Source organism: Scyliorhinus torazame, unplaced genomic scaffold, assembly GCF_047496885.1.
Source record: "Scyliorhinus torazame isolate Kashiwa2021f unplaced genomic scaffold, sScyTor2.1 scaffold_521, whole genome shotgun sequence".
Taxonomy (NCBI): Eukaryota; Metazoa; Chordata; class Chondrichthyes; order Carcharhiniformes; family Scyliorhinidae; genus Scyliorhinus; species Scyliorhinus torazame.
The window spans coordinates 1-17316 of record NW_027308248.1 but is presented as its reverse complement, the minus strand read 5'-3'; the positions used below and the strand labels follow the sequence as shown (position 1 = coordinate 17316).

Below are 17316 nucleotides of genomic sequence, written 5' to 3'. Positions count from 1 at the left end.
GCTCTCTCTGTCTCTCGCTCTCGCTGTCTCTCGCTCTCTCTGTCTCTCTCTCGCTGTCTCTCGCTCTCGCTGTCTCTCGCTCTCGCTGTCTCTCGCCCTCGCTGTCTCTCGCCCTCGCTGTCTCTCGCCCTCGCTGTCTCTCGCTCTCTCTGTCTCTCGCTGTCTCTCGCTCTCGCTGCCTCTCGCCCTCGCTGTCTCTCGCCCTCGCTGTCTCTCGCTCTCTCTGTCTCTCGCTCTCGCTGTCTCTCGCTCTCGCTGTCTCTCGCTCTCTCTGTCTCTCGCCCTCGCTGTCTCTCGCTCTCTCTGTCTCTCGCTCTCGCTGTCTCTCGCCCTCGCTGTCTCTCGCTGTCTCTCGCTCTCGCTGTCTCTCGCTCTCTCTGTCTCTCGCTCTCTCTGTCTCTCGCCCTCGCTGTCTCTCGCTCTCTCTGTCTCTCGCTCTCGCTGTCTCTCGCTCTCTCTGTCTCTCGCTCTCGCTGTCTCTCGCTCTCTCTGTCTCTCGCTCTCTCTGTCTCTCGCTGTCTCTCGCTCTCTCTGTCTCTCGCCCTCGCTGTCTCTCGCCCTCGCTGTCTCTCGCCCTCGCTGTCTCTCGCTCTCTCTGTCTCTCGCCCTCGCTGTCTCTCTCTCTCTCTGTCTCTCGCTCTGTCTGTCTCTCGCTCTCTCTGTCTCTCGCCCTCGCTGTCTCTCGCTCTCTGTCTCTCGCTCTCGCTGTCTCTCGCTCTCTCTGTCTCTCGCTCTCTCTGTCTCTCGCTCTCTCTGTCTCTCGCCCTCGCTGTCTCTCTGTCTCTCTCTGTCTCTCGCTCTCTCTGTCTCTCGCTCTCGCTGTCTCTCTGTCTCTCTCTGTCTCTCGCTCTCTCTGTCTCTCTGTCTCTCTCTGTCTCTCGCTCTCTCTGTCTCTCGCTCTCTCTGTCTCTCGCTCTCGCTGTCTCTCGCCCTCGCTGTCTCTCGCTCTCGCTGTCTCTCGCCCTCGCTGTCTCTCGCCCTCGCTGTCTCTCTGTCTCTCTCTGTCTCTCGCTCTCTCTGTCTCTCGCTCTCGCTGTCTCTCGCCCTCGCTGCCTCTCGCTCTCGATGTCTCTCGCTCTCGCTGTCTCTCGCCCTCGCTGTCTCTCGCTCTCTCTGTCTCTCGCTCTCGCTGTCTCTCGCCCTCGCTGTCTCTCGCTGTCTCTCGCTCGCTGTCTCTCGCTCTCTCTGTCTCTCGCTCTCTGTCTCTCGCCCTCGCTGTCTCTCGCTCTCTCTGTCTCTCGCTCTCTCTGTCTCTCGCTCTCTCTGTCTCTCGCCCTCGCTGTCTCTCGCCCTCGCTGTCTCTCGCCCTCTCTGTCTCTCGCTCTCTCTGTCTCTCGCTCTCTCTGTCTCTCGCTCTCTCTGTCTCTCGCTCTCTCTGTCTCTCGCTCTCTCTGTCTCTCGCTCTCTCTGTCTCTCGCTCTCGCTGTCTCTCGCTCTCGCTGTCTCTCGCTCTCTCTGTCTCTCGCTCTCTCTGTCTCTCGCCCTCGCTGTCTCTCGCTCTCGCTGTCTCTCGCTCTCTCTGTCTCTCGCTCTCTCTGTCTCTCGCTCTCTCTGTCTCTCGCTCTCTCTGTCTCTCGCTCTCTCTGTCTCTCGCTCTCTGTCTCTCGCCCTCGCTGTCTCTCGCCCTCGCTGTCTCTCGCCCTCGCTGTCTCTCGCCCTCGCTGTCTCTCGCTCTCGCTGTCTCTCGCTCTCGCTGTCTCTCGCCCTTGCTGTGTCTCGCTCTCTCTGTCTCTCGCTGTCTCTCTCTCTCTCTGTCTCTCGCTCTCTCTGTCTCTCGCCCTCGCTGTCTCTCGCTCTCGCTGTCTCTCTCTCTCTCTGTCTCTCGCTCTCTCTGTCTCTCGCTCTCTCTGTCTCTCGCTCTCGCTGTCTCTCGCTCTCGCTGTCTCTCGCTCTCTCTGTCTCTCGCTCTCTCTGTCTCTCGCTCTCTCTGTCTCTCGCTCTCGCTGTCTCTCGCTCTCGCTGTCTCTCTCTCTCTCTGTCTCTCGCTCTCTCTGTCTCTCGCTCTCGCTTTCTCTGTCTCTCTGTCTCTCGCTCTCTCTGTCTCTCGCTCTCGCTGTCTCTCGCTCTCTCTGTCTCTCTCTCGCTGTCTCTCGCTCTCGCTGTCTCTCGCTCTCGCTGTCTCTCGCCCTCGCTGTCTCTCGCCCTCGCTGTCTCTCGCTCTCTCTGTCTCTCGCTGTCTCTCGCTCTCTCTGTCTCTCGCCCTCGCTGTCTCTCGCCCTCGCTGTCTCTCGCTCTCTCTGTCTCTCGCTCTCGCTGTCTCTCGCTCTCTCTGTCTCTCGCCCTCGCTGTCTCTCGCTCTCTCTGTCTCTCGCTCTCGCTGTCTCTTGCTGTCTCTCGCTCTCGCTGTCTCTCGCTCTCTCCGTCTCTCGCTCTCTCTGTCTCTCGCCCTCGCTGTCTCTCGCTCTCTCTGTCTCTCGCCCTCGCTGTCTCTTGCTCTCTCTGTCTCTCGCTCTCGCTGTCTCTCGCTCTCTCTGTCTCTCTCTCTCTCTGTCTCTCGCTCTGTCTGTCTCTCGCTCTGTCTGTCTCTCGCCCTCGCTGTCTCTCGCTCTCTGTCTCTCGCTCTCGCTGTCTCTCGCTCTCTCTGTCTCTCGCTCTCTCTGTCTCTCGCTCTCTCTGTCTCTCGCCCTCGCTGTCTCTCTGTCTCTCTCTGTCTCTCGCTCTCTCTGTCTCTCGCTCTCTCTGTCTCTCGCCCTCGCTGTCTCTCGCCCTCGCTGTCTCTCTGTCTCTCTCTGTCTCTCGCTCTCTCTGTCTCTCGCTCTCGCTGTCTCTCGCCCTCGCTGTCTCTCGCTCTCGCTGTCTCTCGCTCTCGCTGTCTCTCGCTCTCGCTGTCTCTCGCTGTCTCTCGCTCTCTCTGTCTCTCGCTCTCTCTGTCTCTCGCTCTCGCTGTCTCTCGCCCTCGCTGTCTCTCGCTCTCTCTCTCTCGCTGTCTCTCGCCCTCGCTGTCTCTCGCTGTCTCTCGCTCGCTGTCTCTCGCTCTCTCTGTCTCTCGCTCTCTCTGTCTCTCGCCCTCGCTGTCTCTCGCTCTCTCTGTCTCTCGCTCTCTCTGTCTCTCGCTCTCTCTGTCTCTCGCCCTCGCTGTCTCTCGCCCTCTCTGTCTCTCGCTCTCTCTGTCTCTCGCTCTCTCTGTCTCTCGCTCTCTCTGTCTCTCGCTCTCTCTGTCTCTCGCTCTCTCTGTCTCTCGCTCTCTCTGTCTCTCGCTCTCTCTGTCTCTCGCTCTCTCTGTCTCTCGCTCTCTCTGTCTCTATCTCTCGCTGTCTCTCGCTCTCGCTGTCTCTCGCTCTCTCTGTCTCTCGCTCTCTCTGTCTCTCGCCCTCGCTGTCTCTCGCTCTCGCTGTCTCTAGCTCTCTCTGTCTCTCGCTCTCTCTGTCTCTCGCTCGCTCTGTCTCTCGCTCTCTCTGTCTCTCGCTCTCTCTGTCTCTCGCTCTCTCTGTCTCTCGCTCTCTCTGTCTCTCGCTCTCTCTGTCTCTCGCCCTCGCTGTCTCTCGCCCTCGCTGTCTCTCGCTCTCTCTGTCTCTCGCTCTCTCTGTCTCTCGCTCTCTCTGTCTCTCGCCCTCTCTGTCTCTCGCTCTCTCTGTCTCTCGCCCTCGCTGTCTCTCGCTCTCGCTGTCTCTCGCTCTCTCTGTCTCTCGCTCTCTCTGTCTCTCGCTCTCTCTGTCTCTCGCTCTCTCTGTCTCTCGCCCTCTCTGTCTCTCGCCCTCGCTGTCTCTCGCCCTCGCTGTCTCTCGCCCTCGCTGTCTCTCGCCCTCGCTGTCTCTCGCTCTCGCTGTCTCTCGCTCTCGCTGTCTCTCGCCCTTGCTGTCTCTCGCTCTCTCTGTCTCTCGCTCTCTCTGTCTCTCGCTCTCTCTGTCTCTCGCTCTCTCGCTGTCTCTCTCTCTCTCTGTCTCTCGCTCTCTCTGTCTCTCGCCCTCGCTGTCTCTCGCTCTCTCTGTCTCTCGCTCTCGCTGTCTCTCTCTCTCTCTGTCTCTCGCTCTCTCTGTCTCTCGCTCTCGCTGTCTCTCGCTCTCGCTGTCTCTCGCTCTCGCTGTCTCTCGCTCTCTCTGTCTCTCGCTCTCTCTGTCTCTCGCCCTCGCTGTCTCTCGCTCTCGCTGTCTCTTGCCCTCGCTGTCTCTCGCCCTCGCTGTCTCTCGCTCTCTCTGTCTCTCGCTCTCTCTGTCTCTCGCTCTCTCTGTCTCTCGCTCTCGCTCTCTCTGTCTCTCGCCCTCGCTGTCTCTCGCCCTCGCTGTCTCTCGCTCACTCTGTCTCTCGCTCTCTCTGTCTCTCGCTCTCGCTGTCTCTCGCTCTCGCTGTCTCTCGCTCTCGCTGTCTCTCGCCCTCGCTGTCTCTCGCTCTCGCTGTCTCTCGCTCTCTCTGTCTCTCGCCCTCGCTGTCTCTCGCACTCTCTGTCTCTCGCTCTCTCTGTCTCTCGCTCTCTCTGTCTCTCGCTCTCTCTGTCTCTCGTTCTCGCTGTCTCTCGCTCTCTCTGTCTCTCGCTCTCTCTGTCTCTCGCCCTCTCTGTCTCTCGCTCTCTCTGTCTCTCGTTCTCGCTGTCTCTCGCTCTCTCTGTCTCTCTCTCTCTCTGTCTCTCGCTCTCTCTGTCTCTCGCTCTCTCTGTCTCTCGCTCTCGCTGTCTCTCGCCCTCTCTGTCTCTCGCCCTCGCTGTCTCTCGCCCTCGCTGTCTCTCGCCCTCGCTGTCTCTCGCCCTCGCTGTCTCTCGCCCTCGCTGTCTCTCGCCCTCGCTGTCTCTCGCCCTCGCTGTCTCTCGCCCTCTCTGTCTCTCTCTCTCTGTCTCTCGCTCTCTGTCTCTCGCTCTCGCTGTCTCTCGCTCTCTCTGTCTCTCGCTGTCTCTCGCTGTCTCTCGCTCTCTCTGTCTCTCGCTCTCGCTGTCTCTCGCCCTCGCTGTCTCTCGCTCTCTCTGTCTCTCGCTCTCTCTGTCTCTCGCTCTCTCTGTCTCTCGCTCTCTCTGTCTCTCGCTCTCTCTGTCTCTCGCCCTCGCTGTCTCTCGCCCTCTCTGTCTCTCGCTCTCTCTGTCTCTCGCCCTCTCTGTCTCTCGCTCTCTCTGTCTCTCGCTCTCGCTGTCTCTCGCTCTCTCTGTCTCTCTCTCTCTCTGTCTCTCGCTCTCTCTGTCTCTCGCTCTCTCTGTCTCTCGCTCTCGCTGTCTCTCGCCCTCGCTGTCTCTCGCCCTCTCTGTCTCTCGCTCTGTCTGTCTCTCGCCCTCGCTGTCTCTCGCTCTCTGTCTCTCGCTCTCGCTGTCTCTCGCTCTCTCTGTCTCTCGCTCTCTCTGTCTCTCGCTCTCTCTGTCTCTCGCTCTCTCTGTCTCTCGCCCTCGCTGTCTCTCTGTCTCTCTCTGTCTCTCGCTCTCTCTGTCTCTCGCTCTCTCTGTCTCTCGCCCTCGCTGTCTCTCGCCCTCGCTGTCTCTCTGTCTCTCTCTGTCTCTCGCTCTCTCTGTCTCTCGCTCTCGCTGTCTCTCGCCCTCGCTGTCTCTCGCTCTCGCTGTCTCTCGCTCTCGCTGTCTCTCGCTCTCGCTGTCTCTCGCTGTCTCTCGCTCTCTCTGTCTCTCGCTCTCTCTGTCTCTCGCTCTCGCTGTCTCTCGCCCTCGCTGTCTCTCGCTCTCTCTCTCTCGCTGTCTCTCGCCCTCGCTGTCTCTCGCTGTCTCTCGCTCGCTGTCTCTCGCTCTCTCTGTCTCTCGCTCTCTCTGTCTCTCGCCCTCGCTGTCTCTCGCTCTCTCTGTCTCTCGCTCTCTCTGTCTCTCGCCCTCGCTGTCTCTCGCCCTCTCTGTCTCTCGCTCTCTCTGTCTCTCGCTCTCTCTGTCTCTCGCTCTCTCTGTCTCTCGCTCTCTCTGTCTCTCGCTCTCTCTGTCTCTCGCTCTCTCTGTCTCTCGCTCTCTCTGTCTCTCGCTCTCTCTGTCTCTCGCTCTCTCTGTCTCTCGCTCTCGCTGTCTCTCGCTCTCGCTGTCTCTCGCTCTCTCTGTCTCTCGCTCTCTCTGTCTCTCGCTCGCTCTGTCTCTCGCTCTCTCTGTCTCTCGCTCTCTCTGTCTCTCGCCCTCTCTGTCTCTCGCTCTCTCTGTCTCTCGCCCTCGCTGTCTCTCGCTCTCGCTGTCTCTCGCTCTCTCTGTCTCTCGCTCTCTCTGTCTCTCGCTCTCTCTGTCTCTCGCTCTCTCTGTCTCTCGCCCTCTCTGTCTCTCGCCCTCGCTGTCTCTCGCCCTCGCTGTCTCTCGCTCTCTCTGTCTCTCGCTCTCTCTGTCTCTCGCTCTCTCTGTCTCTCGCTCTCTCTGTCTCTCGCTCTCTCTGTCTCTCGCTCTCTCTGTCTCTCGCTCTCTCTGTCTCTCGCTCTCTCTGTCTCTCGCTCTCGCTGTCTCTCGCTCTCGCTGTCTCTCGCCCTCGCTGTCTCTCGCTCTCTCTGTCTCTCGCTCTCTCTGTCTCTCGCTCTCTCTGTCTCTCGTTCTCGCTGTCTCTCGCTCTCTCTGTCTCTCGCTCTCTCTGTCTCTCGCCCTCTCTGTCTCTCGCTCTCTCTGTCTCTCGTTCTCGCTGTCTCTCGCTCTCTCTGTCTCTCTCTCTCTCTGTCTCTCGCTCTCTCTGTCTCTCGCTCTCTCTGTCTCTCGCTCTCGCTGTCTCTCGCCCTCGCTGTCTCTCGCCCTCTCTGTCTCTCGCCCTCGCTGTCTCTCGCCCTCGCTGTCTCTCGCCCTCGCTGTCTCTCGCCCTCGCTGTCTCTCGCCCTCGCTGTCTCTCGCCCTCGCTGTCTCTCGCCCTCTCTGTCTCTCTCTCTCTGTCTCTCGCTCTCTGTCTCTCGCTCTCGCTGTCTCTCGCTCTCTCTGTCTCTCGCTGTCTCTCGCTGTCTCTCGCTCTCTCTGTCTCTCGCTCTCGCTGTCTCTCGCCCTCGCTGTCTCTCGCTCTCTCTGTCTCTCGCTCTCTCTGTCTCTCGCTCTCTCTGTCTCTCGCTCTCTCTGTCTCTCGCTCTCTCTGTCTCTCGCCCTCGCTGTCTCTCGCCCTCTCTGTCTCTCGCCCTCTCTGTCTCTCGCTCTCTCTGTCTCTCGCCCTCTCTGTCTCTCGCTCTCTCTGTCTCTCGCTCTCGCTGTCTCTCGCTCTCTCTGTCTCTCTCTCTCTCTGTCTCTCGCTCTCTCTGTCTCTCGCTCTCTCTGTCTCTCGCTCTCGCTGTCTCTCGCCCTCGCTGTCTCTCGCCCTCTCTGTCTCTCGCTCTGTCTGTCTCTCGCCCTCGCTGTCTCTCGCTCTCTGTCTCTCGCTCTCGCTGTCTCTCGCTCTCTCTGTCTCTCGCTCTCTCTGTCTCTCGCTCTCTCTGTCTCTCGCTCTCTCTGTCTCTCGCCCTCGCTGTCTCTCTGTCTCTCTCTGTCTCTCGCTCTCTCTGTCTCTCGCTCTCTCTGTCTCTCGCCCTCGCTGTCTCTCGCCCTCGCTGTCTCTCTGTCTCTCTCTGTCTCTCGCTCTCTCTGTCTCTCGCTCTCGCTGTCTCTCGCCCTCGCTGTCTCTCGCTCTTGCTGTCTCTCGCTCTCGCTGTCTCTCGCTGTCTCTCGCTCTCTCTGTCTCTCGCTCTCTCTGTCTCTCGCTCTCGCTGTCTCTCGCCCTCGCTGTCTCTCGCTCTCTCTCTCTCGCTGTCTCTCGCCCTCGCTGTCTCTCGCTGTCTCTCGCTCGCTGTCTCTCGCTCTCTCTGTCTCTCGCTCTCTCTGTCTCTCGCCCTCGCTGTCTCTCGCTCTCTCTGTCTCTCGCTCTCTCTGTCTCTCGCCCTCGCTGTCTCTCGCCCTCTCTGTCTCTCGCTCTCTCTGTCTCTCGCTCTCTCTGTCTCTCGCTCTCTCTGTCTCTCGCTCTCTCTGTCTCTCGCTCTCTCTGTCTCTCGCTCTCTCTGTCTCTCGCTCTCTCTGTCTCTCGCTCTCTCTGTCTCTCGCTCTCGCTGTCTCTCGCTCTCGCTGTCTCTCGCTCTCTCTGTCTCTCGCTCTCTCTGTCTCTCGCCCTCGCTGTCTCTCGCTCTCTCTGTCTCTCGCTCTCTCTGTCTCTCGCTCGCTCTGTCTCTCGCTCTCTCTGTCTCTCGCTCTCTCTGTCTCTCGCTCTCTCTGTCTCTCGCTCTCTCTGTCTCTCGCTCTCTCTGTCTCTCGCCCTCGCTGTCTCTCGCCCTCGCTGTCTCTCGCTCTCTCTGTCTCTCGCTCTCTCTGTCTCTCGCTCTCTCTGTCTCTCGCCCTCTCTGTCTCTCGCTCTCTCTGTCTCTCGCCCTCGCTGTCTCTCGCTCTCGCTGTCTCTCGCTCTCTCTGTCTCTCGCTCTCTCTGTCTCTCGCTCTCTCTGTCTCTCGCTCTCTCTGTCTCTCGCCCTCTCTGTCTCTCGCCCTCGCTGTCTCTCGCCCTCGCTGTCTCTCGCCCTCGCTGTCTCTCGCCCTCGCTGTCTCTCGCTCTCGCTGTCTCTCGCTCTCGCTGTCTCTCGCCCTTGCTGTCTCTCGCTCTCTCTGTCTCTCGCTCTCTCTGTCTCTCGCTCTCTCTGTCTCTCGCTCTCTCTGTCTCTCGCTCTCTCGCTGTCTCTCTCTCTCTCTGTCTCTCGCTCTCTCTGTCTCTCGCCCTCGCTGTCTCTCGCTCTCTCTGTCTCTCGCTCTCGCTGTCTCTCTCTCTCTCTGTCTCTCGCTCTCTCTGTCTCTCGCTCTCGCTGTCTCTCGCTCTCGCTGTCTCTCGCTCTCGCTGTCTCTCGCTCTCTCTGTCTCTCGCCCTCGCTGTCTCTCGCTCTCGCTGTCTCTCGCCCTCGCTGTCTCTCGCCCTCGCTGTCTCTCGCTCTCTCTGTCTCTCGCTCTCTCTGTCTCTCGCTCTCTCTGTCTCTCGCTCTCGCTCTCTCTGTCTCTCGCCCTCGCTGTCTCTCGCCCTCGCTGTCTCTCGCTCACTCTGTCTCTCGCTCTCTCTGTCTCTCGCTCTCGCTGTCTCTCGCTCTCGCTGTCTCTCGCTCTCGCTGTCTCTCGCCCTCGCTGTCTCTCGCTCTCGCTGTCTCTCGCTCTCTCTGTCTCTCGCCCTCGCTGTCTCTCGCTCTCTCTGTCTCTCGCTCTCTCTGTCTCTCGCTCTCTCTGTCTCTCGTTCTCGCTGTCTCTCGCTCTCTCTGTCTCTCGCTCTCTCTGTCTCTCGCCCTCTCTGTCTCTCGCTCTCTCTGTCTCTCGTTCTCGCTGTCTCTCGCTCTCTCTGTCTCTCTCTCTCTCTGTCTCTCGCTCTCTCTGTCTCTCGCTCTCTCTGTCTCTCGCTCTCGCTGTCTCTCGCCCTCGCTGTCTCTCGCCCTCTCTGTCTCTCGCCCTCGCTGTCTCTCGCCCTCGCTGTCTCTCGCCCTCGCTGTCTCTCGCCCTCGCTGTCTCTCGCCCTCGCTGTCTCTCGCCCTCGCTGTCTCTCGCCCTCGCTGTCTCTCGCCCTCTCTGTCTCTCTCTCTCTGTCTCTCGCTCTCTGTCTCTCGCTCTCGCTGTCTCTCGCTCTCTCTGTCTCTCGCTGTCTCTCGCTGTCTCTCGCTCTCTCTGTCTCTCGCTCTCGCTGTCTCTCGCCCTCGCTGTCTCTCGCTCTCTCTGTCTCTCGCTCTCTCTGTCTCTCGCTCTCTCTGTCTCTCGCTCTCTCTGTCTCTCGCTCTCTCTGTCTCTCGCCCTCGCTGTCTCTCGCCCTCTCTGTCTCTCGCTCTCTCTGTCTCTCGCCCTCTCTGTCTCTCGCTCTCTCTGTCTCTCGCTCTCGCTGTCTCTCGCTCTCTCTGTCTCTCTCTCTCTCTGTCTCTCGCTCTCTCTGTCTCTCGCTCTCTCTGTCTCTCGCTCTCGCTGTCTCTCGCCCTCGCTGTCTCTCGCCCTCTCTGTCTCTCGCCCTCGCTGTCTCTCGCCCTCGCTGTCTCTCGCTCTCGCTGTCTCTCGCCCTCGCTGTCTCTCGCCCTCGCTGTCTCTCGCCCTCTCTGTCTCTCTCTCTCTGTCTCTCGCTCTCTGTCTCTCGCTCTCGCTGTCTCTCGCTCTCTCTGTCTCTCGCTGTCTCTCGCTCTCTCTGTCTCTCGCTCTCGCTGTCTCTCGCCCTCGCTGTCTCTCGCTCTCTCTGTCTCTCGCTCTCTCTGTCTCTCGCTCTCTCTGTCTCTCGCTCTCTCTGTCTCTCGCCCTCGCTGTCTCTCGCTCTCGCTGTCTCTCGCCCTCGCTGTCTCTCGCCCTCGCTGTCTCTCGCTCTCTCTGTCTCTCGCTCTCTCTGTCTCTCGCTGTCTCTGTCTCTCGCTCTCTCTGTCTCTCGCTCTCGCTGTCTCTCGCCCTCTCTGTCTCTCGCCCTCGCTGTCTCTCGCTCTCTCTGTCTCTCGCCCTCGCTGTCTCTCGCTCTCGCTGTCTCTCGCCCTCGCTGTCTCTCGCCCTCGCTGTCTCTCGCTCTCTCTGTCTCTCGCTCTCTCTGTCTCTCGCTGTCTCTGTCTCTCGCTCTCTCTGTCTCTCGCTCTCTCTGTCTCTCGCTCTCTCTGTCTCTCTGTCTCTCTGTCTCTCGCCCTCGCTGTCTCTCGCTCTCTCTGTCTCTCGCTCTCTCTGTCTCTCGCTCTCGCTGTCTCTCGCTCTCTCTGTCTCTCGCTCTCGCTGTCTCTCGCCCTCGCTGTCTCTCTCTGTCTCTCTCTCTCTCTGTCTCTCTCTCTCTCTGTCTCTCGCCCTCGCTGTCTCTCGCCCTCGCTGTCTCTCGCCCTCTCTGTCTCTCGCTCTCTCTGTCTCTCGCCCTCGCTGTCTCTCGCCCTCGCTGTCTCTCTCTGTCTCTCTCTCTCTCTGTCTCTCGCCCTCGCTGTCTCTCGCCCTCGCTGTCTCTCGCCCTCTCTGTCTCTCGCTCGCTCTCTCTCTCGCCCTCTCTGTCTCTCGCCCTCGCTGTCTCTCTCTGTCTCTCTCTCTCTCTGTCTCTCTCTCTCTCTGTCTCTCGCCCTCGCTGTCTCTCTGTCTCTCGCTGTCTCTCGCCCTCGCTGTCTCTCGACCTCGCTGTCTCTCGCCCTCGCTGTCTCTCACTCTCTCTGTCTCTCGCTGTCTCTCGCCCTCTCTGTCTCTCGCCCTCTCTGTCTCTCGCTGTCTCTCTCTGTCTCTCTCTCTCTCTGTCTCTCGCCCTCGCTGTCTCTCGCTCTCGCTGTCTCTCGCCCTCGCTGTCTCTCGCCCTCTCTGTCTCTCGCCCTCGCTGTCTCTCGCTCTCGCTGTCTCTCGCTCTCTCTGTCTCTCGCTCTCTCTGTCTCTCGCTCTCTCTGTCTCTCGCCCTCGCTGTCTCTCGCTCTCGCTGTCTCTCGCTCTCTCTGTCTCTCGCTCTCTCTGTCTCTCGCTCTCGCTGTCTCTCGCTCTCTCTGTCTCTCGCCCTCGCTGTCTCTCGCTCTCTCTGTCTCTCGCTCTCTCTGTCTCTCGCTCTCTCTCTCTGTCTCTCTCTGTCTCTCGCTCTCTCTGTCTCTCGATCTCTCTGTCTCTCGCTCTCTCTGTCTCTCGCCCTCGCTGTCTCTCGCTCTCGCTGTCTCTCGCTCTCGCTGTCTCTCGCTCTCTCTGTCTCTCGCTCTCTCTGTCTCTCGCTCTCTCTCTCTGTCTCTCTCTGTCTCTCGCTCTCTCTGTCTCTCGATCTCTCTGTCTCTCGCTCTCTCTGTCTCTCGCCCTCGCTGTCTCTCGCTGTCGCTGTCTCTCGCTCTCTCTGTCTCTCGCTCTCTCTGTCTCTCGCTCTCTCTGTCTCTCGCTCTCGCTGTCTCTCGCTCTCGCTGTCTCTCGCCCTCGCTGTCTCTCGCTCTCTCTGTCTCTCGCCCTCGCTGTCTCTCGCCCTCGCTGTCTCTCGCCCTCGCTGTCTCTCGCTCTCGCTGTCTCTTGCTCTCTCTGTCTCTCGCTCTCTCTGTCTCTCGCTCTCTCTGTCTCTCGCTCTCGCTGTCTCTCGCCCTCGCTGTCTCTCGCTCTCGCTGTCTCTCGCCCTCGCTGTCTCTCGCCCTCGCTGTCTCTCGCCCTCGCTGTCTCTCGCTCTCTCTGTCTCTCGCTCTCTCTGTCTCTCTCTCTCGCTGTCTCTCGCCCTCGCTGTCTCTCGCCCTCGCTGTCTCTCGCTCTCTCTGTCTCTCGCCCTCTCTGTCTCTCGCCCTCTCTGTCTCTCGCCCTCTCTATCTCTCGCCCTCTCTGTCTCTCGCTCTCTCTGTCTCTCGCTCTCTCTGTCTCTCGCCCTCGCTGTCTCTCGCCCTCGCTGTCTCTCGCCCTCGCTGTCTCTCGCTCTCTCTGTCTCTCGCTCTCTCTGTCTCTCGCTCTCTCTGTCTCTCGCCCTCGCTGTCTCTCGCCCTCGCTGTCTCTCGCCCACGCTGTCTCTCGCCCTCGCTGTCTCTCGCCCTCGCTGTCTCTCGCTCTCTCTGTCTCTCGCTGTCTCTCGCCCTCGCTGTCTCTCGCCCTCTCTGTCTCTCGCCCTCTCTGTCTCTCGCCCTCTCTGTCTCTCGCTCTCTCTGTCTCTCGCTCTCGCTGTCTCTCGCTCTCGCTGTCTCTCGCTCTCTCTGTCTCTCGCTCTCGCTGTCTCTCGCCCTCGCTGTCTCTCGCCCTCGCTGTCTCTCCCCCTCGCTGTCTCTCGCCCGCGCTGTCTCTCCCCCTCGCTGTCTCTCCCCCTCGCTGTCTCTCGCCCTCGCTGTCTCTCGCCCTCGCTGTCTCTCGCCCTCGCTGTCTCTCGCCCTCGCTGTCTCTCGCCCTCGCCGTCTCTCGCCCTCGCTGTCTCTCGCCCTCGCTGTCTCTCGCCCTCGCTGTCTCTCGCCCTCGCTGTCTCTCGCCCTCGCTGTCTCTCGCCCTCGCTGTCTCTCGCCCTCGCTGTCTCTCGCCCTCGCTGTCTCTCGCCCTCGCTGTCTCTCGCCCTCGCTGTCTCTCGCCCTCGCTGTCTCTCGCCCTCGCTCTCTCTCGCCCTCGCTCTCTCTCGCCCTCGCTCTCTCTCGCCCTCGCTCTCTCTCGCCCTCGCTCTCTCTCGCCCTCGCTGTCTCTCGCCCTCGCTGTCTCTCGCCCTCGCTGTCTCTCGCCCTCGCGGTCTCTCGCCCTCGCTGTCTCTCGCCCTCGCTGTCTCTCGCCCTCGCTGTCTCTCGCCCTCGCTGTCTCTCGCCCTCGCTGTCTCTCGCCCTCGCTGTCTCTCGCCCTCGCTGTCTCTCGCCCTCGCTGTCTCTCGCCCTCGCTGTCTCTCGCCCTCGCTGTCTCTCGCCCTCGCTGTCTCTCGCTCTCTCTCTTGCTCTCGCTCTGTCTGTCTCTCGCTCTTTCAGCCTCTCTGTCTCTCGCTCTCTCTCACTCTCTCTCTGTCTCTCGCTCTCTCTGTCTCTCGCTCTCTCTCTGTCTCTCGCTCTCTCTCTGTCTCTCGCTCTCTCGCTGTCTCTCGCTCTCGCTGTCTCTCGCTCTCGCTGTCTCTCGCTCTTTCAGCCTCTCTGTCTCTCGCTCTCTCTCACTCTCTCTCTGTCTCTCGCTCTCTCTGTCTCTCGCTCTCTCTCTCTCTCGCTCTCTCTCTGTCTCTCGCTCTCTCTGTCTCTCGCTCTCTCTGTCTCTCGCTCTCTCTGTCTCTCGCTCTCTCTGTCTCTCGCTCTCTCTGTCTCTCGCTCTCTCTGTCTCTCGCTCTCTCTGTCTCTCGCTCTCTCTGTCTCTCGCTCTCTCTGTCTCTCGCTCTCTCTGTCTCTCGCTCTCGCTGTCTCTCGCTCTCGCTGTCTCTCGCTCTCGCTGTCTCTCGCTCTCTCTGTCTCTCGCTCTCTCTGTCTCTGTTTCTCCAGATCTTAGAGAGGGGGAGGAGGGTTGGGGTGAGGAGGGAGCTCCGCACTGTGGGTGGGTCAGTGTTGAGGAATGCCGCACTGTGGGAGGGTCAGTGCTGAGGGAGCGCCGCACTGTGGGAGGGTCAATGCTGAGGGAGCGCCGCACTGTGGGAGGGTCAGTGCTGAGGGAGCTCCGCACTGTGGGACAGTCAGTGCTGAGGGAGCACCGCACTGTGGGAGGGTCAGTGCTGGGGGAGCTCCGCACTGTGGGAGGGTCAGTGCTGAGGGAGCTCCGTACTGTGGGAGGGTCAGTGCTGAGGGAGCACCGCACTGTGGGAGGGTCAGTGCTGAGGGAGCTCCGCACTGTGGGAGGGTCAGTGCTGAGGGAGCGCCGCACTGTGGGAGGGTCGATGCTGAGGGAGCTCCGCACTGTGGGAGGGTCGGTGCTGAGGGAGCGCCGCACTGTGGGAGGGTCAGTGCTGAGGGTGCGCCGCACTGTGGGAGGGTCGGTGCTGAGGGAGCTCCGCACTGTGGGAGGGTCAGTGCTGAGGGTGCGCCGCACTGTGGGAGGGTCGGTGCTGAGGGAGCTCCGCACTGTGGGAGGGTCAGTGCTGAGTGAGCGCCGCACTGTGGGAGGGTCGGTGCTGAGGGAGCGCTGCACTGCGGGAGGGTCAGTGCTGAGGGAGCTCCGCACTGTGGGAGGGTCAGTGCTGAGGGAGCTCCGCACTGTGGGAGGGTCAGTGCTGAGGGAGCTCCGCACTGTGGGAGGGTCGGTGCTGAGGGAGCGCCGCACTGTGGGAGGGTCAGTGCTGAGGGAGCGCCGCACTGTGGGAGGGTCAGTGCTGAGGGAGCGCCGCACTGTGGGAGGGTCGGTGCTGAGGGAGCGCCGCACTGTGGGAGGGTCAGTGCTGAGGGAGTGCCGCACTGTGGGAGGGTCAGTGCTGAGGGAGTGCCGCACTGTGGGAGTGTCAGTGCTGAGGGAGCTCCGCACTGTGGGAGGGTCAGTGCTGAGGGAGCGCCGCACTGTGGGAGGGTCAGTGCTGAGGGAGCGCCGCACTGTGGGAGGGTCAGTGCTGAGTGTGCGCCGCACTGTGGGAGGGTCAGTGCTGAGGGAGCTCCGCACTGTGGGAGGGTCAGTGCTGAGGGAGCGCCGCACTGTGGGAGGGTCAGTGCTGAGGGAGCGCCGCACTGTGGGAGGGTCAGTGCTGAGGGAGCTCCACACTGTGGGAGGGTCAGTGCTGAGGGAGCGCCGCACTGTGGGAGTGTCAGTGCTGAGGGAGCTCCGCACTGTGGGAGGGTCAGTGCTGAGGGAGTGCCGCACTGTGGGAGGGTCAGTGCTGAGGGAGCGCCGCACTGTGGGAGGGTCGGTGCTGAGGGAGCGCCGCACTGTGTGAGGGTCAGTGCTGAGGGAGCGCCGCACTGTGGGAGAGTCAGGGCTGAGGGAGCTCCGCACTGTGGGAGGGTCAGTGCTGAGTGAGCTCCGCACTGTGGGAGGGTCAGTGCTGAGGGAGCGCCGCACTGTGGGAGAGTCAGTGCTGAGGGAGCTCCGCACTGTGGGAGGGTCAGCGCTGAGGGAGCTCCGCACTGTGGGAGGGTCAGTGCTGAGGGAGCTCCGCACTGTGGGAGGGTCAGTGCTGAGGGAGCTCCGCACTGTGGGAGGGTCAGTGCTGAGGGAGTGCCGCACTGTGGGAGGGTCAGTGCTGAGGGAGCTCCGCACTGTGGGAGGGTCAGTGCTGAGGGAGCGCCGCACTGTGGGAGGGTCAGTGCTGAGGGAGCACCGCACTGTTGGAGGGTCAGTGCTGAGGGAGCGCCGCACTGTGGGAGGGTCGGTGCTGAGGGAGCTCCGCACTGTGTGAGGGTCAGTGCTGAGGGAGCGCCGCACTGTGGGAGGGTCAGTGCTGAGGGAGCTCCGCACTGTGGGAGGGTCGGTGCTGAGGGAGCTCCGCACTGTGTGAGGGTCAGTGCTGAGGGAGCGCCGCACTGTGTGAGGGTCAGTGCTGAGGGAGCGCCGCACTATGGGAGGGTCAGTGCTGAGGGAGCTCCGCACTGTGGGAGGGTCAGTGCTGAGGGAGCTCCGCACTGTGGGAGGGTCAGTGCTGAGGGAGCTCCGCACTGTGGGAGAGTCAGTGCTGAGGGAGCTCCGCACTGTGGGAGGGTCAGTGCTGAGGGAGCTCCGCACTGTGGGAGGGTCAGTGCTGAGGGAGTGCCGCACTGTGGGAGGGTCAGTGCTGAGGGAGCGCCGCACTGTGGGAGGGTCAGTGCTGAGGGAGCGCCGCACTGTGAGAGGGTCGGTGCTGAGGGAGCGCCGCACTGTGGGAGGTTCGGTGCTGAGGGGGCGCCGCACTGTGGGAGGGTCGGTGCTGAGGGAGCTCCGCACCGTGGGAGGGTCAGTGCTGAGTGAGCGCCGCACTGTTGGAGGGTCAGTGCTGAGGGAGCTCCGCACTGTGGGAGGGTCAGTGCTGAGGGAGCTCCGCACTGTGGGAGGGTCGGTGCTGAGGGAGCGCCCCACTGTGGGAGGGTCAGTGCTGAGGGAGCTCCGCACTGTGGGAGGGTCGGTGCTGAGGGGGCGCCGCACTGTGGGAGGGTCAGGCTTTGTTTGAAAACAGTCGAAACTCCACCTTGTGGTGGGGGAGGGCCCGGCACTCTCGTTTTACTCACCTCTCCTTGTCTTCCAGGTGAACATGGGCGCTTGCCCCAGCCCCCCCCCCTCACAGGACACGCAGGCGAGTCACCAGATCCCGGGGGGCTCCCCCCCCCGCCCTCCCCCGGAGCAGCGACCAGACGGGATGGGACCCTGCTTCGAGGCCCCCCCCGCCGCCGGCGACCGCGCCAGGAACGCGGCCCCCGACGCTGCCTGCAGCCCCGCTCCGGCCTTCACGCCCACCAGTGCCTTTGCAGCCCCCGTCTGGACGACCGCCACGCCCAAGGCGCGCACCCTACACCGTCCGGAGGAGGAGGAGGAGGAGGGGGGGGGAGGCGTCGGCCCCCCCTCCCGTCAGCCCGGCCGAGGGCAGGGGGGGTCTCCGGAGGCCAACGGAGGAGTCTCGGGCCGCGACGGGCTGACGGAAGGACCCTGGGGGACTGGGTGGGAGTGTGTGAACGGACACTGCGGGGGGCCGGGGACCGAGGAGGGGGGGCCCCCGGGGCTCCGGGGGCCCAGGGCACCAGTCACCCAGGCGGGCCAGGCCAACGGTCATCCTCCGCGACCCGGCAAGACCGCGGGTCGCAGCAAAGCGCAACAGCCCAGCCAGGGGTGGGCCGGGCAGGACAAGGTAAGCGAATGTTAATGGCCGTCTCTCTCTCTCTCGGGTGTGCGTGCGTGCCTGCGGACTGGTCATGCACAGGCCCGGGCTGCCGCTGTCCGCCTCGCGCCCGCCCGCGCTCACCCTTTGCGTCCGCGCTCTCTCCCTCCCTCCCTTGCGTCCGCGCTCCCTCCCTCCCTCCCTCGCGTCCGGGCTCTCTCTCTCCCTTGCGTCCACGCTCTCTCTCTCCCTCCCTTGCGTCCGCGCTCTCTCTCTCCCTCCCTTGCGTCCGCGCTCTCTCTCTCCCTTGCGTCCGCTCTCTCTCTCCCTTGCGTCCGCTCTCTCTCTCTCCCTCGCGTCCGCGCTCTCTCCCTCCCTACCTTGCGTCTGCGCTCTCTCTCCCTCCCTTGCGTCCGCGCTCTCTCCCTCCCTTGCGTCCGCTCTCTCTCTTCCT

At 62.3% G+C, this 17316-nt stretch overlaps 1 protein-coding gene across 1 annotated transcript in view; it reads left to right on the top strand.

The window, feature by feature from the left end:
- LOC140406383 (uncharacterized) overlaps positions 1-16888 on the top strand; it is a gene marked incomplete at its 5' end in the record, with an annotated part of 142464 nt that extends 125576 nt beyond the window's left edge. Inside the window, one exon of the mRNA XM_072494471.1 lies at positions 16296-16888. The remainder of the gene's footprint in view (positions 1-16295) is intronic.
- Positions 16889-17316: the final 428 nt, after the last annotated feature.